General features: G+C 35.6%; 1 protein-coding gene across 1 annotated transcript in view; it reads right to left on the bottom strand.

Annotated features, from left to right (window-relative positions):
* Positions 1 to 25,826, bottom strand: part of NTN3 (netrin 3) — a 204,790-nt gene extending 178,964 nt beyond the window's left edge. Inside the window, exon 1 of the mRNA XM_053695263.1 lies at positions 25,424 to 25,826. The gene's annotated coding sequence lies outside the window, so the exon portion shown is untranslated. The remainder of the gene's footprint in view (positions 1 to 25,423) is intronic.
* Positions 25,827 to 26,068: the final 242 nt, after the last annotated feature.

Here is a 26,068-nt window from a genome sequence, read left to right on the forward strand (position 1 = left end):
CTTTTCAGCCGCGACTTTTCCATACCGCAGATCCCCCTACGCCATTTGCGTAGCCTATCTTTTCAATGGGATCTTTCTAACGCTGGTATTTAGAGTCGTTTCTGAAGTGAGCGTTAGAGCTCTAACGACAAAATTCCAGCCGCCTGAAAATAGCAGGAGTTAAGAGCTTTCTGGCTAACGCCGGTTTATAAAGCTCTTAACTACTGTACCCTAAAGTACACTAACACCCATAAACTACCTATGTACCCCTAAACCGAGGTCCCCCCACATCGCCGCCACTCTATTTAAATTTTTAACCCCTAATCTGCCGACCGCCACCTACGTTATACTTATGTACCCCTAATCTGCTGCCCCTAACCCCGCCGACCCCTATATTATATTTCTTAACCCCTAACTTGCCCCCCACAACGTCGCCGCAAGCTACTTAAAATAATTAACCCCTAATCTTCCGACCGCAAATCGCCGCCACCTACGTTATCCCTATGTACCCCTAATCTGCTACCCCTAACATCGCCGACCCCTATATTATATTTATTAACCCCTAATCTGCCCCCCTCAACGTCGCCGACACCTGCCTACACTTATTAACCCCTAATCTGCCGAGCGGACCTGAGCGCTACTATAATAAAGTTATTAACCCCTAACCCGCCTCACTAACCCTATCATAAATAGTATTAACCCCTAATCTGCCCTCCCTAACATCGCCGACACCTAACTTCAATTATTAACCCCTAATCTGCCGACCGGAGCTCACCGCTATTCTAATAAATGTATTAACCCCTAAAGCTAAGTCTAACCCTAACACTAACACCCCCCTAAGTTAAATATAATTTAAATCTAACGAAATAAATTAACTCTTATTAAATAAATTATTCCTATTTAAAGCTAAATACTTACCTGTAAAATACATCCTAATATAGCTACAATATAAATTATAATTATATTATAGCTATTTTAGGATTAATATTTATTTTACAGGCAACTTTGTAATTATTTTAACCAGGTACAATAGCTATTAAATAGTTAAGAACTATTTAATAGTTACCTAGTTAAAATAATAACAAATTTACCTGTAAAATAAATCCTAACCTAAGTTATAATTAAACCTAACACTACCCTATCAATAAAATAATTAAATAAACTACCTACAATTACCTACAATTACCCTAACACTACACTATCAATAAATTAATTAAATACAATTCCTACAAATAAATACAATTAAATAAACTAGCTAAAGTACAAAAAATAAAAAAGATCTAAGTTACAGAAAATAAAAAAATATTTACAAACATAATAAAAATATTACAACAATTTTAAACTAATTACACCTACTCTAAGCCCCCTAATAAAATAACAAAGCCCCCCAAACTAAAAAATTCCCTACCCTATTCTAAATTAAAAAAGTTACAAGCTCTTTTACCTTACCAGCCCTGAACAGGGCCCTTTGCGGGGCATGCCCCAAGAATTTCAGCTCTTTTGCCTGTAAAAGAATAAATACAATACCCCCCCCCCCAACATTACAACCCACCACCCACATACCCCTAATCTAACCCAAACCCCCCTTAAATAAACCTAACACTAAGCCCCTGAAGATCTTCCTACCTTGTCTTCACCATACCAGGTTCACCGATCCGTCCTGAAGAGCTCCTCCGATGTCCTGATCCAAGCCCAAGCGGGGGCTGAAGAGGTCCATGATCCGGTCAAAGTCTTCATCCAAGCGGGGCAGAAGAGGATCTTCCATCCGATTGAAGTCATCATCCAGGCGGCATCTTCGATCTTCTTCCATCCGGAGCGAAGCGGCAGGATCCTGAAGACATCCAGCGCGGAACATCCATCCGGACCGACGACTGAACGACGAATGACTGTTCCTTTAAGGGACGTCATCCAAGATGGCGTCCCTCGAATTCCGATTGGCTGATAGGATTCTATCAGCTAATCGGAATTAAGGTAGGAATTTTCTGATTGGCTGATGGAATCAGCCAATCAGAATCAAGTTCAATCCGATTGGCTGATCCAATCAGCCAATCAGATTGAGCTCGCATTCTATTGGCTGTTCCGATCAGCCAATAGAATGCGAGCTCAATCTGATTGGCTGATTGGATCGGCCAATCGGATTGAACTAGATTCTGATTGGCTGATTCCATCAGCCAATCAGAAAATTCATACCTTAATTCCAATTGGCTGATAGAATCCTATCAGCCAATCGGAATTCGAGGGACGCCATCTTGGATGACGTCCCTTAAAGGAACAGTCATTCGTCGTTCAGTCGTCGGTCCGGATGGATGTTCCGCGCTGGATGTCTTCAGGATCCTGCCGCTTCGCTCCGGATGGAAGAAGATCGAAGATGCCGCTTGGAGAAGATGTTTGCCGGTCCGGATGTCCTCTTCTTGCCGGATAGGAGGAAGACTTTGGAGCCTCTTCTGGACCGGATTATGGATCGCCAACCCCCGCTTGGGTTGGATGAAGATGTTGGAGCCAGGACGGATCGGTGATACCTGGATGGTGAAGACAAGGTAGGAAGATCTTCAGGGGCTTAGTGTTAGGTTTATTTAAGGGGGGTTTGGGTTAGATTAGGGGTATGTGGGTGGTGGGTTGTAATGTTGGGGGGGGGGGTATTGTATGTTTTTTTTTACAGGCAAAAGAGCTGAACTTCTTGGGGCATGCCCCGCAAAGGGCCCTGTTCAGGGCTGGTAAGGTAAAAGAGCTTGTAACTTTTTTAATTTAGAATCGGGTAGGGAATTTTTTATTTTGGGGGGCTTTGTTATTTTATTAGGGGGCTTAGAGTAGGTGTAATTAGTTTAAAATTGTTGTAATATTTTTATTATGTTTGTAAATATTTTTTTATTTTCTGTAACTTAGATCTTTTTTATTTTTTGTACTTTAGCTAGTTTATTTAATTGTATTTATTTGTAGGAATTGTATTTAATTAATTTATTGATAGTGTAGTGTTAGGTTAATTGTAGGTAATTGTAGGTAGTTTATTTAATTAATTTATTGATAGTGTAGTGTTAGGTTAATTGTAGGTAATTGTAGGTAGTTTATTTAATTATTTTATTGATAGGGTAGTGTTAGGTTTAATTATAACTTAGGTTAGGATTTATTTTACAGGTAAATTTGTTATTATTTTAACTAGGTAACTATTAAATAGTTCTTAACTATTTAATAGCTATTGTACCTGGTTAAAATAATTACAAAGTTGCCTGTAAAATAAATATTAATCCTAAAATAGCTATAATATAATTATAATTTATATTGTAGCTATATTAGGATTTATTTTACAGGTAAGTATTTAGCTTTAAATAGGAATAATTTATTTAATAAGAGTTAATTTATTTCGTTAGATTTAAATTATATTTAATTTAGGGGGGTGTTAGTGTTATTGTTAGACTAAGCTTTAGGGGTTAATACATTTATTAGAATAGCGGTGAGCTCCGGTCGGCAGATTAGGGGTTAATAATTGAAGTTAGGTGTCGGCGATGTTAGGGAGGGCAGATTAGGGGTTAATACTATTTATGATAGGGTTAGTGAGGCGGATTAGGGGTTAATACATTTATTATAGTAGCGCTCAGGTCCGCTCGGCAGATTAGGGGTTAATAAGTGTAGGCAGGTGTCGGCGACGTTGTGGGGGGCAGGTTAGGGGTTAAGAAATATAATATAGGGGTCGGCGGTGTTAGGGGTAGCAGATTAGGGGTACATAGGGATAACGTAGGTGGCGGCGGTTTACGGAGCGGCAGATTAGGGGTTTAAAAAAATATGCAGGGGTCAGCGATAGCGGGGGGCGGCAGATTAGGGGTTAATAAGTGTAAGGCTAGGGGTGTTTAGACTCGGGGTACATGTTAGAGTGTTAGGTGCAGACTTAGGAGGTGTTTCCGCATAGCAAACAATGGGGCTGCGTTAGGAGCTGAACGCTGCTTTTTTGCAGGTGTTAGGTTTTTTTTCAGCTCAAACAGCCCCATTGTTTCCTATGGGGGAATCGTGCACGAGCACGTTTTTGAGGCCGGCCGCGTCCGTAAGCAACTCTGGTATCGAGAGTTGCATTTGCGGTAAAAATGCTCTACGCTCCTTTTTTGGAGCCTAACGCAGCATTTGATTAAACTCTCGATACCAGAGTTAAATTTATGGTGCGGCCAGAAAAAAGCCCGCGGAGCGTTAGCAGCCCTTTTACCGCCGAACTCCAAATCTAGGCCTATAAAAGCTTTAAAGACACCTTTTACTTGTCGTCGTTTTGTGTGTTTAGCTTTAATTTCCTATTATGGGCTAGATTACTATTGGCGCACTAACTGTTGTGCGCAAGCGATAAGAGGTATTTCACAGCTCTTTGCGTGCGTCGGAAATAGCGTGCATAATACAAGTTGAAGTAAACACATTCGCTCTAACGCAATTGAACTTAAAGTGTGTTGAGTGCGACTTCAGAACTCTGTTTAACCATTATGCAGGACAAAAAAGTCTCACAAAACCATCAAAAATACATTTAAAAGTACATTTACACTCATAATAACAATGTCTGATAAAAATTATTAAAAAAAATATTGCATTGAAAAGTTTTAAGGGCTCAAAGATTTGAAGTCTCAGGTGTAAGAAAATAAAAGGCAGCCAAAGGGCTTTAACATATAGATACATACATATGCATGTCTTAGGGGGCGATTTATCAAGCTGAGGCGGACAGGGGCGCGGGCTGAATTCCCCTGGCGAAATTCAGCATTGTACACAAGCGTTATTTTGCGCTCGCCTGCAATCCCGCCCCCTGCCCGTGCACAGCCAATCACACGCGGGCAGGAGCTGTCAATCTCCCCAGTCGGACTAGGCCACTGAGATTGAAATTCGCCACCTAAGAGAACCTGCAGTCGTAGGCAGGCAAAGCCTGCCAAAAGGGCTTCATAAATCACCCCCTTAATATGTGTGTATATGTGTCTGTGTGTTCAGATGTATTTTATACATATAAATATGTATTTACAATAAAAATGTAATTATCCTTTAACTGAGGAACTTTAGAATGTTAAATATGTACAGTTTATATACAGTAAAACACAAAAATACTTAAGTACACACACACATATATATATATATATATATATATATATATATTAGTACATTGGAGCCCTTTGCAGTCAAATACCTGAAAACACGAAAGGGCACTTTTAATCACTATTAATATTTGTGTATGTAGTGTACATATTTTATATTCCATTGTTCTTCACATAATAGAAAATCTAAGTATTTTTGAATAGATATTCCTATATATATCTGTATATTCTGTATATATCTAAACCTATATATAAGCATATATAAATATAGGTATTGATATATATTTTACCAAAACATTATATATATATATATATATATATATATATATACAGTATATACTAGTGGGAAAGCCTGCCCAGAAGGCAGTCTATTGTGGTGACGGAACTACCGAACCACCCTGCCATGTTCGGAAGGGCAGTCTATTGTGATGACAGAACCACCCTGCCATTTTTGGAATTCCAAAAAAGGCAGGGTGGTGAAAGAATCAACGCAGGTGGATTCTTTCACCACCGCTTTTACTCTCTCTACCCCCTCTCTTTTGCTCTCTCTCCCCTCTCTCATTTGCTCTCTCTCCCCCTCTCTTTTGCTCTCTACCCCTCTCTTATGCTCTCTCTCTCTCCCCTCTCTTTTGCTCTCTCTCCCCCCTGTCTTTTGCTCCCCCCTCTCTTTTGCTCTCTCTCCACCATCTCTTTTGCTCCCCCTCTCTGTTGCTCTCTCTCCCCCCCTCTCTTTTGCTCCCTCTCCCCCTCTCTTTTGCTCCCCCCCCCCTCTCTTTGCTCTCTCTCTCCCCCTCTTTTACTATATCTCCCTCCCCTCTCTTTTGCTCTCCCTCCCCTCTCTTTTGCTCTCCCTCTTCCCCTCTCCCCCTCTCTTTTGCTCTCTATCTTCCCCCTCTCTTTTGCTCTCTCCCCTCTCCTTTGTTCTTTCTCTCTCTTCCCTCTCTTTTTCTCTCTCTCTCTCTTCCCTCTCTTTTGCTCTCTCTCTCTTTTGCTCTCTCTCCCCCTCTCTTTTGCTCTCCCCCCTCTCTTTTGCTCTCTCTCTCCCCCCTCTTTTGCTATCTCTCCCTCCCCTCTCTTTTTCTCTCCCTCCCCTCTATTTTTCTCTCCCTCCCCCTCTCTTTTGCTCTCCCTCTCCCCCTCTCTTTTGCTCTCTATCTTCCCCCTCTCTTTTGCTCTCTCTCTCCCCTCTCCTTTACTTTTTCTCTCTCTTCCCTCTCTTTTGCTCTCTCTCTCTCTTCCCTCTCATTTGCTCTCTCTCTCTTTTGTTCTCTCTCCCCCTGTCCTTTTTTTGTATTAGGGCACTCCCACTCCCTCCCCTTCCCTGCTGAGCCGCCCACCCGCCACCCGCCCACACCTCCCGCTGACATCAGCAGAAGATCATAACAGACGTTGACACACACAATGTCACCGCCTGTAACGATCGCGCTCCGGCTCCATATGCGACAGATGCTTGAAGCTTCAGGAGCTCCAGCTCTCAGCTGTTATGTTACAGCTGACAGTTGGAGCTCCTAAGCTATCTCGCGCTGAGGTGGCTGCGTGCGCATCCAACATTCCTTTGAGGATGCGTGCGCAACTGCCGACAGCAACGGACGCGTTACAAACGCAATTATAGTTTAGATATATATATATATATAAATATTTATTTACGAATAAATAGAACATATTCTGCTATTTGAAGAGTATTGGAATGTGAGATATTAATATTCCATGTTGGGTTTAGCGCTCTTGAATATACGTGGTCAGGTTAGCGCAGGTATTCTTTTTTTTGCATATTTCGCACTCCATTGAAGTCTATAGGTCGCAATAATTTTTTAGTGTCCACTTTATTTTACTTTCAACTTGTAATAAGAGCACCCGACGCACGCAAAAAGCCTCCATCTAGCACAGTTTATGCTTGAGTGGGAGTGCTAAATTGCGCTCCACTTGTAATCTAACCCTATGTCATTCATCAATTTGAGCAGTTTTACTAATTTACACAACAGTTCTTTAAATGGAATGAAATCTAAATAACTGCTACATGATATTTTCTTTTGGAATGCTGATGGAAGAAAGGGAATTTGGTTTTAAAATAATGACTTTTTTAATATCCTTTACTGATATATCCAAGTAGACCTAAAATTATTTTTGGAACATTTAAATAAACTTGCATTTTAACCTACTATGACAGAGGATGGTTTAATCCTCTCCCTGTGCAATCCTGAATTATGACTGTACTTGGCTGGTTTTATTGGCAAAAGAGGGGGATGTGGGGGGACAATATGGAGCATATTCACAAATTAATTATAGCCATAAAGGTGGGTTACAATGCAGAACAGGGGAAGATCTGACAGCTTTAGAGAGTTCTTGGGAACATCACATTCTCAAAGTGAAGGAAACACCCATATGAGAGTATAGCTTGTAATATTTTACAGTCATTTAAGCACATTGTACAGATTAAGCAGCCTGTGTGCAAGTACATTTATAGTTAATTCATTTTGATAGGAGTGATAGTAAATGTGTGATATTCGAGTCTGTTCCAAGCCCTCTGTGACAAAGCGGACCTACTCAACAAAGGGCCCCAGTGCAAAAAAAAAATGTTTGGCACCCCCCCACCCTGGAGGAAACTCAGTAATAAGCAACAGTAATAGTATACATGCTTCTCTGTATAATGAGCATGCTGCACTTTATATAATAGAATACCAAAGCGCCAATGTAGGCTGGGTCTGAATAATTCCAATACGTATAAAATACAATTATAATTTATTCTTACAAATAAACAAATAAACAAACATGGATCCATGAGAAGAATACAATGGGTGACAAGTTACATACAATATTAAAAACAGTAATGAAACCAGTATTAAAAACAGTTTTAAAAGGTTTTTAAAACAATAAACAGATGATCCGTAATTATGTGTTTATAAAATTGGAAATCTGTGGTTGTTGCACCTGGATGTGGTGGTGCAATATAAGTGTTATTAACACATGTATCTAGTGGTTAAGTAGACGTTAGAAATACTTGAATGTGTTGTGTCTCGGATTAGTGAAGCACCTATGTGTTTAAAAATAATTTATAACTTCCTCTTGTAACAGTGTATAAAGTGACGATTGCAAGTGTAACAATTTATAAGGGGAAAATACAGGTGGGAATCAGTGATAATTCTCCAAATGAGAGACTCCGGTAAAAAAAATAATCAATAACAATTCATACCTAATAAACTCAAGTAAAAGTGCAAACAATTTATTATAAATACACACTCATTTTAAGTGATCCAAATAAGTCATAAGTAAGGTCAAGAGGGTCTTGATAAAGATCTAGAACAGCCCGAAACGCGTCGACTAGTAAGCCTAATTCCCATTATTGTCCATTTTGGAAAACCCTCTGCACTATTGTAGGTTTTTTATATTTCGATAGGATTTACCTGGGATTATCTGGTGTTTAAGAGAAGTACGCCACCCCCTTTGTTTTGGAAGCAGACACTTTTTTCTTCAGCTCAAAGACTTTCACACTTTAGGAATCACTGTATGCTGTGATCGTGATTTATTTGCAATTTTATCTCACCTGCCGCTATTGTTAACGCAGAGTTCACAGAATCAGCACTTTTGCATTTTTCTGTATTTTTGTATTTTTGGTTTTTATTGCTAACTCCTTATCGACTTATTTGGATCACTTAAAATGAGTGTGTATTTATAATCAATTGTTTGCACTTTTACTTGAGTTTATTAGGTATGAATTGTTATTGATTTTTTTTTTTACCGGAGTCTCTCATTTGGAGAATTATCACTGATTCCCACCTGTATTTTCCCCTTATAAATTGTTACACTTGCAATCGTCACTTTATACACAGTTACAAGAGGAAGTTATAAATTATTTTTAAACACATAGGTTCTTCACTATTCCGAGACACAACACATTCAAGTATTTCTAACGTCTACTTAACCACTAGATACATGTGTTAATAACACTTATATTGCACCACCACATCCAGGTGCAGCAACCACAGATTTCCAATTTTATAAACACATAATTACCGGTCATCTGTTTATTGTTTATTGTTTTAAAAACCTTTTAAAACTGTTTTTAATACTGGTTTCATTACTGTTTTTAATATTGCATGTAACTTGACACCCATTGTAATCTTCTCATGGATCCATGTTTGTTTATTTGTTTATTTATTATGAATAAATTATAATTGTATTTTATACGTATTGGAATTATTCAGACCCAGCCTACATTGGCGCTTTGGTATTCTATTATATATCTATATTTCACAATTTGACTACTAGGAGTCAATTTCCAGAGCTAGAGGTCCCCCCTAGGCAGGCGCTCAGTGTACTCTTATCTATATAATTGTTCCATGCTGCACTTTATAATGATACTGAATATTTATACCCTGGCAGTGAGTACTCTGTACTGTATAATGATGTGAGTTTCTATACACTATAGCCTGATGCGTACAATACTCTGTATAAATATGATGAGTACATATATATAATATGTATATTGACTTTTTATATATATATATATATATATATATATATATATATATATATATATATATATACACTAATAGCGAACAGGCTGCACTGTATAATGATGTGAGTTTCTATACACTGTATCCTGATGCGTACACTGCTCTGTATAAATATGATGAGTACATATATATATAATATGTATAATGACATAATATATATATACACTAATAGCGAACAGGCTGCACTGTATAATGATGTGAGTTTCTATACACTATAGCCTGATGCGTACAATGCTCTGTATAAATATGATGAGTAAATATATATATATAATATGTATAATGACATAATATATATATATACACTAATAGCGAACAGGCTGCACTGTATAATGATGTGAGTTTCTATACACTGTATCCTGATGCGTACACTGCTCTGTATAAATATGATGAGTACATATATATATATAATATGTATAATGACATAATATATATACAGTAATGGGCATATTTATCAAGCTGCGTATGGAGCTTGATGCCCCGTGTTTCTGGCGAGCCTGCAGGCTTGTCAAAAACAGCAGTTATGTAGCAGCGGTCACAAAGACCGCTGCTCCATAACCTGTCCGCCTGCTCTGAGCAGGCGGACAGACATCGCCGGATATCAACCCGATCGAGTACGATCGGGTCGATTGACACCCCCCTGCTGGCGGCCGATTGGCCGCGAGTCTGCAGGGGGCGACGTTGCACCTGCACGAATGCTGAATACGGCGAGCGTATTGATCGCCATATTCAGCGAAGTCTGGCGGACCTGATCCGCCACTGCTCTGTATAAATATGATGAGTACATAAATATATAATATGTATAATGACATAATATATATACACTAATAGTGAACAGGCTGCACTGTATAATGATGTGAGTTTTTATACACTATATCCTGATGCGTACACAGCTCTGTATAAATATGATGAGTACATATATATAATATGTATAATGACATAATATTTATACCCTGGCAGTGAGCACTCTGTACTGTATAATGATTTGAGTTTCTATACACTATACCCTGATGCGTACACTGCTCTGTATAAATATGATGAGTACATATATACAGTATAATATGTATAATTACATAATATATATACACTAATAGCGAACAGGCTGCACTGTATAATGATGTGAGTTTCTATACACTGTATCCTGATGCATACACAGCTCTGTATAAATATGAGTACATATATATAATATGTATAATGACATAATATATATATACACTAATAGCGAACAGGCTGCACTGTATAATGATGTGAGTTTCTATACACTGTATCCTGATGCATACACAGCTCTGTATAAATATGAGTACATATATATAATATGTATAATGACATAATATATATATACACTAATAGCGAACAGGCTGCACTGTATAATGATGTGAGTTTCTATACACTGTATCCTGATGCATACACAGCTCTGTATAAATATGATGAGTACATATATATAATATGTATAATGACATAATATATATACACTAATAGCGAACAGGCTGCACTGTATAATGATGTGAGTTTCTATACACTGTATCCTGATGTGTACACTGCTCTGTATAAATATGATGAGTACATATATATATAATATGTATAATGACATAATATATATATACACTAATAGCGAACAGGCTGCACTGTATAATGATGTGAGTTTCTATACACTGTATCCTGATGTGTACACTGCTCTGTATAAATATGATGAGTACATATATATATAATATGTATAATGACATAATATATATACACTAATAGCGAACAGGCTGCACTGTATAATGATGTGAGTTTCTATACACTGTATCCTGATGCATACACAGCTCTGTATAAATATGATGAGTACATATATATAATATGTATAATGACATAATATATATACACTAATAGCGAACAGGCTGCACTGTATAATGATGTGAGTTTCTATACACTGTATCCTGATGCATACACAGCTCTGTATAAATATGAGTACATATATATAATATGTATAATGACATAATATATATACACTAATAGCGAACAGGCTGCACTGTATAATGATGTGAGTTTCTATACACTGTATCCTGATGCATACACAGCTCTGTATAAATATGAGTACATATATATATAATATGTATAATGACATAATATATATACACTAATAGCGAACAGGCTGCACTGTATAATGATGTGAGTTTCTATACACTGTATCCTGATGTGTACACTGCTCTGTATAAATATGATGAGTACATATATATATAATATGTATAATGACATAATATATATATATACACTAATAGCGAACAGGCTGCACTGTATAATGATGTGAGTTTCTATACACTGTATCCTGATGTGTACACTGCTCTGTATAAATATGATGAGTACATATATATAATATGTATAATGACATAATATATATATACACTAATAGCGAACAGGCTGCACTGTATAATGATGTGAGTTTCTATACACTGTATCCTGATGCATACACAGCTCTGTATAAATATGAGTACATATATATAATATGTATAATGACATAATATATATACACTAATAGCGAACAGGCTGCACTGTATAATGATGTGAGTTTCTATACACTGTATCCTGATGCATACACAGCTCTGTATAAATATGATGAGTACATATATATAATATGTATAATGACATAATATATATACACTAATAGCGAACAGGCTGCACTGTATAATGATGTGAGTTTCTATACACTGTATCCTGATGCGTACTCTGCTCTGTATAAATATGATGAGTACATATATACAGTATAATATGTATAATGGCATAATATATATACACTAATAGCGAACAGGCTGCACTGTATAATGATTTGAGTTTCTATACACTGTATCCTGATGCGTACACTGCTCTGTATAAATATGATGAGTACATATATACAGTATAATATGTATAATGACATAATATATATATACACTAATAGCGAACAGGCTGCACTGTATAATGATGTGAGTTTCTATACACTGTATCCTGATGCATACACAGCTCTGTATAAATATGATGAGTACATATATATAATATGTATAATGACATAATATATATACACTAATAGCGAACAGGCTGCACTGTATAATGATGTGAGTTTCTATACACTGTATCCTGATGCATACACAGCTCTGTATAAATATGATGAGTACATATATATTATATGTATAATGACATAATATATATACACTAATAGCGAACAGGCTGCACTGTATAATGATGTGAGTTTCTATACACTGTATCCTGATGCGTATACTGCTCTGTATAAATATGATGTGTACATATACTCTGATGAATATGCTTTGATGTATAATGACATAATATATATACACTAATAGCGAACAGGCTGCACTGTATAATGATGTGAGTTTTTATACACTGTATCCTGATGCATACACAGCTCTGTATAAATATGAGTACATATATATAATATGTATAATGACATAATATATATATACACTAATAGCGAACAGGCTGCACTGTATAATGATGTGAGTTTCTATACACTGTATCCTGATGCATACACAGCTCTGTATAAATATGATGAGTACATATATATAATATGTATAATGACATAATATATATACACTAATAGCGAACAGGCTGCACTGTATAATGATGTGAGTTTCTATACACTGTATCCTGATGTGTACACTGCTCTGTATAAATATGAGTACATATATATAATATGTATAATGACATAATATATATATACACTAATAGCGAACAGGCTGCACTGTATAATGATGTGAGTTTCTATACACTGTATCCTGATGCATACACAGCTCTGTATAAATATGAGTACATATATATAATATGTATAATGACATAATATATATATACACTAATAGCGAACAGGCTGCACTGTATAATGATGTGAGTTTCTATACACTGTATCCTGATGCATACACAGCTCTGTATAAATATGATGAGTACATATATATAATATGTATAATGACATAATATATATACACTAATAGCGAACAGGCTGCACTGTATAATGATGTGAGTTTCTATACACTGTATCCTGATGTGTACACTGCTCTGTATAAATATGATGAGTACATATATATATAATATGTATAATGACATAATATATATATACACTAATAGCGAACAGGCTGCACTGTATAATGATGTGAGTTTCTATACACTGTATCCTGATGCATACACAGCTCTGTATAAATATGATGAGTACATATATATAATATGTATAATGACATAATATATATACACTAATAGCGAACAGGCTGCACTGTATAATGATGTGAGTTTCTATACACTGTATCCTGATGCATACACAGCTCTGTATAAATATGAGTACATATATATAATATGTATAATGACATAATATATATACACTAATAGCGAACAGGCTGCACTGTATAATGATGTGAGTTTCTATACACTGTATCCTGATGCATACACAGCTCTGTATAAATATGAGTACATATATATATAATATGTATAATGACATAATATATATACACTAATAGCGAACAGGCTGCACTGTATAATGATGTGAGTTTCTATACACTGTATCCTGATGTGTACACTGCTCTGTATAAATATGATGAGTACATATATATATAATATGTATAATGACATAATATATATATATACACTAATAGCGAACAGGCTGCACTGTATAATGATGTGAGTTTCTATACACTGTATCCTGATGTGTACACTGCTCTGTATAAATATGATGAGTACATATATATAATATGTATAATGACATAATATATATATACACTAATAGCGAACAGGCTGCACTGTATAATGATGTGAGTTTCTATACACTGTATCCTGATGCATACACAGCTCTGTATAAATATGAGTACATATATATAATATGTATAATGACATAATATATATACACTAATAGCGAACAGGCTGCACTGTATAATGATGTGAGTTTCTATACACTGTATCCTGATGCATACACAGCTCTGTATAAATATGATGAGTACATATATATAATATGTATAATGACATAATATATATACACTAATAGCGAACAGGCTGCACTGTATAATGATGTGAGTTTCTATACACTGTATCCTGATGCGTACACTGCTCTGTATAAATATGATGAGTACATATATACAGTATAATATGTATAATGGCATAATATATATACACTAATAGTGAACAGGCTGCACTGTATAATGATTTGAGTTTCTATACACTGTATCCTGATGCGTACACTGCTCTGTATAAATATGATGAGTACATATATACAGTATAATATGTATAATGACATAATATATATATACACTAATAGCGAACAGGCTGCACTGTATAATGATGTGAGTTTCTATACACTGTATCCTGATGCATACACAGCTCTGTATAAATATGATGAGTACATATATATAATATGTATAATGACATAATATATATACACTAATAGCGAACAGGCTGCACTGTATAATGATGTGAGTTTCTATACACTGTATCCTGATGCATACACAGCTCTGTATAAATATGATGAGTACATATATATTATATGTATAATGACATAATATATATACACTAATAGCGAACAGGCTGCACTGTATAATGATGTGAGTTTCTATACACTGTATCCTGAGGCGTATACTGCTCTGTATAAATATGATGTGTACATATACTCTGATGAATATGCTTTGATGTATAATGACATAATATATATACACTAATAGCGAACAGGCTGCACTGTATAATGATGTGAGTTTTTATACACTGTATCCTGATGTGTACACTGCTCTGTATAAATATGATGAGTACATATATATAATATGTATAATGACATAATATATATACACTAATAGCGAACAGGCTGCACTGTATAATGATGTGAGTTTCTATACACTGTATCCTGATGCGTATACTGCTCTGTATAAATATGATGTGTACATATATATATAATATGTATAATGACATAATATCTATAGACTAATAGTGAAAAGGCTGCACTGTATAATGATGTATCTATACACTGATCAGTATGCTGTGCAGTGTAAAGATAAGCATCTATACACAGATAATGACCACACGCTTATCTACAAACTGGTGGCTATGGGCCCTGATGACACTGTACCTGCTAAACCAATGGTATTTCCGCCCCTGCTCTGTGAGACTCATTATACAAGTCAATCACGGAGTTCTACCTAGATTGTTGACATCATCGGCTTTGAGAGCTTGTGCACACCTGTCTGGCAGAAGGGTAAGAGATGGCTATAGTGTAGGCATTGGATTTTAAGAAATTACAAACTGCACATGCGCCTAGGAGCAGGTCCAAAGTTTGTTTTTGTTCATTAAAAAAGGCATTTTGATTGGTGGAATAATAATTGTTTTTTTAAAAGGGCAGTCTTGGAAACAGTTATGAGGATAACTTTTATAAGAAAGGGGCGTCATTTTCAACTAGCGATCAGTGTTTCTAAATATATTTTGTTTCTAGAACACAGGGCAGTAGGCTATATACAGCCATATTTGTATTCTTTTATGACCCTTTAAATATATTTTTGTAGGTTATTTTACAGCTATTTATTTAGACTTTGGAATGAAGAGGAAGTGGATAGCTGCTCTGTAGAATGGATAGGATTACCAGGCATCCAGTATTCAACCGGGCAGTCCAATATTTAGCAGGCTGACCATTAAAATCTTCAAAAAAATACTGGACACTTAAATGTCCAGTAAGTATAAAGGCCCTGAGTGTTAAATGTAAAAGGCCTGCTATGTCTCAGTGCCAGGCGCGTATTATGGCCTAGGCCAACAAGGCCGGTGCCTAGGGCAGCAGATTAGGGAGGGGCAACACATCTGCCCTATCCTCTCTCTAAAAGCCAGCACACAGTAAAGTGAGCTATAAAGTGCAGGCTTTTACAGAGAAGACAAGGTACGTGCACTGATTAAGGTCGTTCTTCACAGGCAGTGCTTTTTTAAACAGTTGCTTCATTTAGAGCATTTTTGCAGTGGAAGCGTTCTTGGTGAGAAACTTGCCCGGGGATATGCTTACAAGGTGAGGCTGGAGGAGAAGACCTTGTGCTGATTTGCTGCCTCCCCTTGTCAGTTGTGGTGGGTCTGCGAGCGCAGTGCTTATTGCAGGTCTTAGTAACTAACAAACTGGATGCGTCTGTGCACTGCTTAGATCAGCTTGTGATGTCTAATCGTAAACTCTCAGCGCTAATGTATGTTAGCTACTAATAGCTTTCTCTGCATTCATGTGATGTCTAATCATAAACTTTCAGCGCTAATGTATGTTAGCTACTAATAGCTAGCTTTCTCTGCATTCATGAACCCACGGAGTAAATAGTTAATGGACACTTAAAAAGTTTTATTACTTGAATGATGGTAATTACTGTATGTTGCATGCGAAGGGCAGTGATTGATTCAAAGTGTGTTCTTCTTTCTCTCCCTCCTTCTTTCCCTTTCTCCCACCCTTCCTCCCTCAACTCCCTTCCTCCCTCCCTTCCTTCTTTCTCTCAACTGCCTCCCTTGCTCCCTTCTTTTACTCCCATCTTTCTTTCTTTCCCTCCCCCTTTTCTTCTCTCCCTCCCCACTTTTCTCTTCTCTCTCTCTCGCTCTCCCTTCCTTCTTTCCTTTCCCTCCCTTTTCTCCCCTCCCCTTCTTTTCTCTCCCTTCTCTCAGGGAGAAAATGGCATGAGATGCATGCAATGCAACCCACCTGTATGCAAGTGTTTTGCTAGCCCATTTTCTTTTGAATTGTTATGAAATAAATTGTTTTTTTACACACTGACCCAAAAAAATATTAAGCGGAAAAAAGGCCTGAAACCTTTGGGGGGGCAGCAGATTTTTTTGAGTGCCTAGGGCAGCACAAAACCTAAATATGCCACTGCTCAGTGCATTACAAATATGGAGTAGAAAGAAGTGAGGGGCAGTCAAAATGGTCAAATCTCTACTGATTACATGTGTTACTGGCAACCAAAGAGGTAGAATTATTGATTTTTATGTTGCTGGCAGCCAAGGGATAAAATAACTGCTTAGTTGTAAAAAAAAAATGCATGGTAGGATCAAGAGTGGGGTCTAAGGTAGAGCCTTGGTGGTGGGGGGGGCTTTGTGTGACCTCACAGACCATTGTGCCCAGTCACCTACGGATTGCCCAGTATTTGTATGGCAGACACCTGGCATCCCTAGTAATAGAAAATTGCTGGCTGATAAGGACAACCCTAACAGCTATTTTGGCTGACACTAGCACCCTACAAACACAATTCTATTTTTTTCAGGCCAGGAACATCCTTTAAAAATCAAAATATCCTCTTTTATGTGCAACAATAAATACAATTGCTTTGATATCCCTATAAATAAATCTAGATGTGTAGTTCTTGGTCTGTAAACTAACATTTATCAAACAGTAAACTGGTTGAGCTTAGAACAACAGTATTTTTGTTATTGTAACCAAAAGGATAAGTCCAAGATAAAAGGCAAAATGGCACAGGATAAAATTGCAAAAACATCAAACAAATGTAAAAAAAAATATAACAATGTTAAAATTTTTTATCATTCTCTGATTTCAAATAATGGTTTATTTTCTATTTTATGAATATGAGATCATATTCAGGCACACATTTTGATGTGACATACAAGCCAAATGCTTTATGCTTTAGTTACTCCCTTCTAGCCCTAGACTTATAGGATGATATATATAATACTTATATATATAAGTAGAAGACCCTTTATTCAAACTGCACGGGACCAGAAACATTTTGGATTTCAGAATAGTTTCAGTGTTATAATATTTGTATATTTGCACATTTAAAATGGGACAGTTTGGAGGGGTTGAGATCAAGCAAAAATAAAAATATCTTATGTCATTTAAGAAATATATGCATGTCATAATTAGGGTTGCCAGGTGTCCGTTATAAGACCGGACTGTCCGGTATTTCAGGCTACTGCCCGGTAATTTTATTTAAAAAAAAACGGACATAGCCTTTGCAGTTTTGTTTACAATTTTTTTATGACCCTGGCTGCTAGCTGCTTACCCAACACAACAATACACAAGTCCAGCTCCTGTGTCTCACTGTAAATCAACTCAGGCTCTGCTCAGCTGATCGGCTCATCATCTTTCTGATCCTGACAGTGTGCGGAGCTGGAGTTGAATCTGGGCCTCTCTGCACTGTTATTACTGCAGAGTCTTGCTGCCTGTCACTGTGGGCCGGACCTACGTCGTCACGTGATCATGCGGGTCACATGAGGGTGACGTCACGCCAGAGAAGACCCACTCCCTCTGAGCTCAGTCTGTGTCATCATTTGCCTCATAATACAGCTTATACATGTAACTTAAATGTAGTTTTATATATTTAATACTTTTGTACCATCAGAAAGATAGTACAGTAATGTTATCAGAAAGATAATATTGTGACTTACAGACAGGGGGAGGGGAGTAATTTTGATCATTTTATTTAAAAAAAAAATATTAATTAAAAAGTATGGATTTCAAAATAAGTTTGGATTTTGGAATTCCATATTTGGGGATTTGAACCTGTACTAAAATGTAAATGTAGTCAGGGTGGTCACTGACTAGAAACAGTTTTTTTTACCACATACTGAGATTTGTAGTTTTGGATGAACATGTGACTAGTTAGAGAGGTATCCTCTCACCTCATTCTCTCATCTATCCATATATCCAATGTCTGGAGGATCAGCCTTCGGTTATGACAATAAAAATACCAAAGACACTACTTTGGTATTCTCATAAGTGCATTGTATATTCTCTCTGGCAAAACTCAGCTACTATCTGTCTACTTGTGATACCCAGAATCCTTCTGTTTCATCTCCTCACTCAGGACGTCAGACTTCTAGAAAACAAAGCCATATAAGTCTGGAATGCCAGAGAAAAATGTTAGTCTTGTTTATAAACATTGACTTTTAGAAGGGCAATGCTTGTGTCAAAGTAAATTTGCGAAAGGAACAAGAGAATGAACCAAATTAGATAGCAGAAGTAAATTGAAAAGTTGTTTGAAATTACATTTTTATCTGAATCATGAAAGTTTGTTTTTATTTTACTGTCCCTTTAACTTAACACGTTTTATGACTAGACAATCATTTTAACCTGTTTAGGGTTAGATTACAAGTGGAGCGCTAATTTATTGCACCCACAAACGGGCAAATTTGCTATAAATAAACAGCCATTGCAAGTGGCTGATTATTGCTACCGTGATCTCCGGTTAATTTTCTAAAAGTGCTCCAAATACCCCCAAAATAAAGGGTCTTTTAGTTTAAATAAAACTACTGCACTAGGCAGTTTTTAGATGTTAAAAGTGGCAGGCGTGGGGTGTTAGAAAAAAAGGGGCACTGAGAAGTGCCTTTACATTGCGGTCTATGGGGACTGTGTATTCCCTGTAAATATATATGTTTAAATACTTATATATGTATGTGTTAAGTGTGTATATATACATATTAACACATACATATATATGTATTTAAGCATATAGATATATATTTATATTTGCTGCCCATCGTTTCGCGACTTACCCCTTCGCGCTTAGGTTATGTGCCATGTATGACGGCATGAGAACGAGGCTCCCATTGGAGTCATATTGAAGTGCACTCTCGCGAGGTTGCATTTGCATTGCACCTAACTTCTAATACCAGCGCACATTTGCGTGCACTGGTGTTACTCATTTAAGCGGAAATATCGATTTCACAAAAGTGATCTTTTGCGCTCAATTTGTAATCTGGGCCTTAGTAGCAAACTTTCATATGCATAATATATATTTTATTAATTTAATAGTGATGTATCCAAAACAAAGATTAGCTTACAGGACCACTCTAAGCAGTAGAATTGCATAATTAACACGTGCATATTAAAAAGACAATTATGTTAACACCTACTCCAAATTTTAAATAAGCATTAGATTTTTTTCTGACAAATTTAATTTTTTTCTCCCATTTTACGGCCCCCTGTATCATGTGACAGCCATCAACCAATCACAGACTTGTATACGTATACCCTGTGAGCTTGTGCACATGCTCAGTAGAATCTTGTTCCCCAGAAAGTGTGAATATAAAAAGATTGTGAAAAATTTGATGATGGAAGTAAATTGGAAATTGTCTATTGTAATGTATTTCTAAAATTATATTAGTTGTCTAATTTTTGATAAAAAGGTATAAACATTTTAATTGTTAAAACCTAAAACGTAATGGACACTGCTATACAGTTTGCTATATAATAAGCGTTAATGCTGCTTTAGACTCTTTTTAATATGGGGGTCGGTCAGCATCACTTACTCACCTCCAGATTCAAATCTAAGAGCATACTCAGCTGCTGATTGGTAAGTATGCTCCATTGCCAGGGCAGACTCATTGCATTTACACCAATCAGCACCTGTTTAGCCTCTGAGCACTCGGATTATGGACATGGTAGAGCTTTTTAAACATCATTTATATTGCAGAGTAAGTTAAAATAGTTTACTGGGGCAGTAGAATCTCAGTATAATATTGGTTTGTATGTTACCTTAAAAGGACACTCAAGTCAAAAAAAAATTAATAATTCAGATAGAGCAGCAGTTTTAAGACACTTTTCAATTTACTTCTATTATCAAATTTTGCTCAGTATTTTTATGTTCACATTTTCTAGTAAACAAGATCCTACTGAGCATGTGCAGACACTTACAGGGTATACATATACTAGTTTGTGATTGGCTGGTGGCTGTCACGTGATACGGGGGCTGGAAATAAGAGAAAAATAAATTTGTCAGAAAAATGTCTACTGCTTATTTGATTGTCTTTTTATTATGCACTTGTTAAAGGGACACTGAACCCAATTTTTTTCTTTCATGATTCAGATAGAGCATGCCATTTTAAGCAATTTTCTAATTACTTCTATGATAAATTTTTCTTCGTTCTCTTGCTATCTTTATTTGAAAAAGAAGGCATCTAAGCTAAGGAGCCAGCAAAGTTTTTGTTCAGTACCATGGACAGCACTTGTTTATTGGTGCTGTATAATCATCAGGGACAACCCAGGTTGTTCACCAAAAATGGGCCGGCATCTAAACTTACATTCTTGCTTTTCAAACAAACATACCAAGAGAATGAAGAAAATTTGATAATAGGAGTTAAATAGAAAGTTGCTTAAAATTGCATGTTCTATCTGAATCCCGAAAGAAAAAATTTGGGTTCAGTGTCCCTTTAAGTATGCAATTCTACTGCATTGAGTGGTCCTTTAACAACTTTGCTTTTATAAAATAATATGACAATTTCCTTCCACTTTAAAATTTTGATTTAGTGCACAAATACACGCTCAATATCAAGCATACAATACTTTTTTTTTTTATAAAACTATTCTGTCTTAAAAATGTAAATATGTTTTAAAAGTTTGCGGTTGTAGTTTTGCTTTTGAAGTGAAAGTATTTGTTATTGTTCTTATCCTTAAACCAGGATGCTCTTAGAGGTGATTGGTCAGGAAGTAACGTACATGCATTAAAAACTTTATATTCACTAATATGCATTCAGTTTAACAGGGTAGCTCTACACTTAACAGAGTCCCAAACGGTCAATTTTAATATTTCATATGAATGTGTTATCCAGTAAAGCAGTTATAGCACAGCCTTAGGATACACATGGTTTAAATCTCTTTGCTAAAAAATTTTTTGTCAATGGGTACAAGACACTACTGTTGCTAAAACATCATATTCTGTTTTTTTCCCTGTGTCTGAAAGGCACAATTATTCACAGTGCATTTTAAATGTGACTGGAGGCATTTTTTGCAATACACTTTTTGTTTGAAAAATGTTTCTGAGAAAGATTATTATACATTCTGCTGTTTTTGTGCACACTCTTCGCTAGATTAGACCGGTAAGCAGCATGCACGCGCATCTGAGGCTCACACCTGTTCAGAGTGATATTGATATCATGTTACTGACGGCACTCAGAGCATGCACATACATGAGCCTTACCTGGGTATGCTAATGGAACCACCTGCCAAATAAAAAAATGTGTGATACATTTTTCAGGTACATTTAAAAAAAAAAATCAAATCTGAAATGTGCTACTGACTTTTATGCACTTATAAAACTTTTAGGAGTTTTGTATTCTATATTTCACTACCATCATTATCTGGTTTACAAGGACTGAATCTGGGGATATACTTTCTATAAAGTTTAATCAATACATTTATAAAATAGTAAACATTATCATAATTTACTTGTAATAAATAAATAAATAAATAAAAAATGCTCTACTTTAGCCCCCAGTCTTGAACCCACCATGTACATTTTTCACAACTGAGCATTCATTTTACCCCTTGACTGCCAATAACATAAAATAATCAATTTTACCTCATTGGCTGACAGTAACAACTTAGCCAGTGATTTGACCCCCTTAACAGCCCCTCAATTATTTCTGCTCCATATTTGCAATGCATTAAGGCATAGAAGACCATTGCAATTTAGCTAACACTTAGGGAATTTATCAAAACTGGACATTTACTTGTCAAGTATTTTTGTAATAATTTTACTGGACAGCTGGCTAAAATACTGGACTGCCCAGTTGAATACTGGACACTTAACAACCATAGTTACCACCATATTGTTTTGTTACATATGCTGCAACTGCAGTGGGTAATCATTTATTTCTCTCAGTGATCTACACTATGTATCAGTAATCAAGATTTAATTGATTATATAAAGTATGGGTTTATATGCAAACTTTAACAACAACGACAATGGAACCATTTGTGGAATGCAATACTTTTTAGAAGATTATTGACAATTTGGCCACCCCAAATCTAGAGACATTTAAGGGAGTAGCACTTTGAAAATAGGTTTCCTGTAAAATTATTATATTACAACTTTTTAATAACACAAACTAGAATACACAATTCTCATTTGCGTTCTCACAACTCTATTGGTTTAAGGAAAAAGACCTCCAGAAGCAAAAACAAAATAGAACGTAATTTTATTAAACACATTAACATCTATAAAAATGAAAAAGAAACCCATTGCATTTTAAAATATCCTCTGAGATGTATTAAGTAAAAAATACTTTAATAGGCCTTTAAGGATTTCTGGATAAATCAGTTGCTGATAAATAGCTCCCCCTAATGAGTTATTTTGAATTTCCTGTTGCTAAAACAAATTATTTTTTTCCCCATACTTTTCCCCAGTTTATGAGACAGTAGTGTACATTTACTAAAAAATATTTGCAGTCAGCCAAGAACCAGTCAAGTCATGGTTTTAGGACTATAATTATTTATAAAATTTCGATTAACAACCTCCCAGTACTACTGCTATAAATTTGTGAATTTTCTTACATGATTGTTTTAATCAGTGCTTCTGTATTACAAAGAAAGAAAATTTACCTTATAATGACAATTTCTTAAAGAATATTTATTTATTTTAAGTACAGACTGTACTTTTTTTAGTGTAATTTAAAAAAGATGTTTCTTTCATGTTTAACACCTTTTAAAATTGTCCCTGTCTCAAACAGGACACTTTGTTTTGGAAAAAGAAATATATAACAGAATGGTAAGTGAATATGGAAAAATAATATACTTATTACACCTGTTGGGGGCTAGATTAACTTAAAAAAAGCACACAAAAAAAACATTTGGTTTTGCTTTGTGCTAAAACAAAAATAACCACTTAAATGGTTCTATAGAATTATTTCACTCATTTGCATTTTTTAAAAAAAAATAATAATTTGAATTTTACCTATAGTTTGAATTGCCCTGAGGTCATTTTGAAAGATTCTGTTTTTATTGAAGCACAAGGTGCACTAATGGTAGCAATATGCTTTAGCGGCCTATAACACTTTAATGCTTTCATAGCAACCAAGTAATGGTTTAAACACTCTTACTTCCACCGCTTTAGATATGGCTGTTTAAAATACATAAATTATTTAATCATGCTAGAAAATGGAAATTTTGGTTAATTCTTCATAGTTATTATTTTTTACTTTCAATGTTAAAAGATAAATAGGTTTACACACACACTACCTACGTCTGTTAAAAAAAATATATCTAAAATTTTCATTAAAGGTTCCTTTGTGTGAATCGCCTTCCCAATGTGATTGCCTAAATCATATTAAAAAAAAAAGTGAAATTGATGCTATTTCATCTGTCAGCAGGTCAAAATTAACACACCTTTATTACTAAAACAGTTTTGTATTATTTTTTTTTTCTTAATTCTTTTAAAACATACGCAGCAAAATTAATACCTGAACTATCCATTCAAGATTCCTGAATAATTATTTGAAAATGGGCATGGAAATATCTCCTTGAGGCTTATTAATTAAAATCGTTGTAATAATATAATATATACCATGCAGTTCATCTTAAATTTAAACCATGCATTACATCCCACGTACATATAATATAAAGATCAATTTTGCATACCATTTTTTTGATGATTTTATAAACAAATTAATTTTTTAAACAAAATTATAATGTTAGTTACAATGTGATAGAATTTTTTGTTATGAAAGCATACATTTTTACATCAACTACTTTTTTTTACTTCAGTTAAGAGATTTTGTGCATAATATTTTTGTATTTTTAACACAACCTCATCTGCAACAAGGTGTTGGAATTTTTTTTTCCCTCTCACAGTGTTCACTATATTTTATTGCAGCATTTACTATCACAGTTGCAGATCATAATGAGATAATTCACCAGTGTAGAATTTTTCTTGGCTAGAAAATAATAATTGTAGGTAACTCATTTAGTGAATGTAAAATTAACAGAAAAAAATTAAAACATTAAAAATGGATGGATAAAATTGCTTATTTTTTTAATTAATTTTTGGTATATGTGCAAAGCGTTTAGATATGTGTTGTAGGGAATAGGAGAATATAATTTTACTCTTTTGTAGAGGCTTTTAGGGCACATCTGTAATATGACCTGGGACCACTTTGCATCTCATTGCTGTTAAACACAGTTAAGTAGAAAAAAAAGTAATAACTTACAGTTTGAAGGCAAAGATACTTCCTTGCTATTGCTGCGTCTGCTTTTTTTCCTTCCCAAAACCAGGTTAATTTCCAGGCAGCCAGAAGCTTGGTATATCCAAACAGAAGATGTAGATTTTTTTTCCCTTGAAACAACACCAAAATCCTTATGTCACCAGTTGAAAATGTATCCCCAAGACTGTAGGGAGATACTGGCAAAATGTGAGCAGGAGATGGAAGGAATTGATTGGGTGAAAAAAAGTTTAAAAAAATGTAAGAGGGATTATAAGAAAAGATAAAGATAAATAAAAATTGAAATAAAAAGTATAGACACAAAAATCTAGTTTACAGTTAATAAAAAATAAATCTTCTATAAGGTATATGAGAGACAGACTGGTAGATGCTGCGTTATGCAAAGCAGCCTGAGATGTATAACGTAGCAGTGTGCTTCCTCTAGTCTACCACTTCAAGGCAATTCACTTTGCTTTGGTTAGCCCTCCCCCTCCCACTACTAAGTATCACTCCTTCAGAGCCTCTCCGGTGTAGGAGGGGGTCTTGAACAAGTGTGTGTGTGGCTTAGACACTCATGATGATGGAACTTCACAGGAAAAAAAAGGAATAAGAGAGGCAAAGATTTATATTTAAAAAAAAAAATGAAATGAAGAA

Source organism: Bombina bombina, chromosome 11, assembly GCF_027579735.1.
Source record: "Bombina bombina isolate aBomBom1 chromosome 11, aBomBom1.pri, whole genome shotgun sequence".
Classification (NCBI taxonomy): Eukaryota; Metazoa; Chordata; class Amphibia; order Anura; family Bombinatoridae; genus Bombina; species Bombina bombina.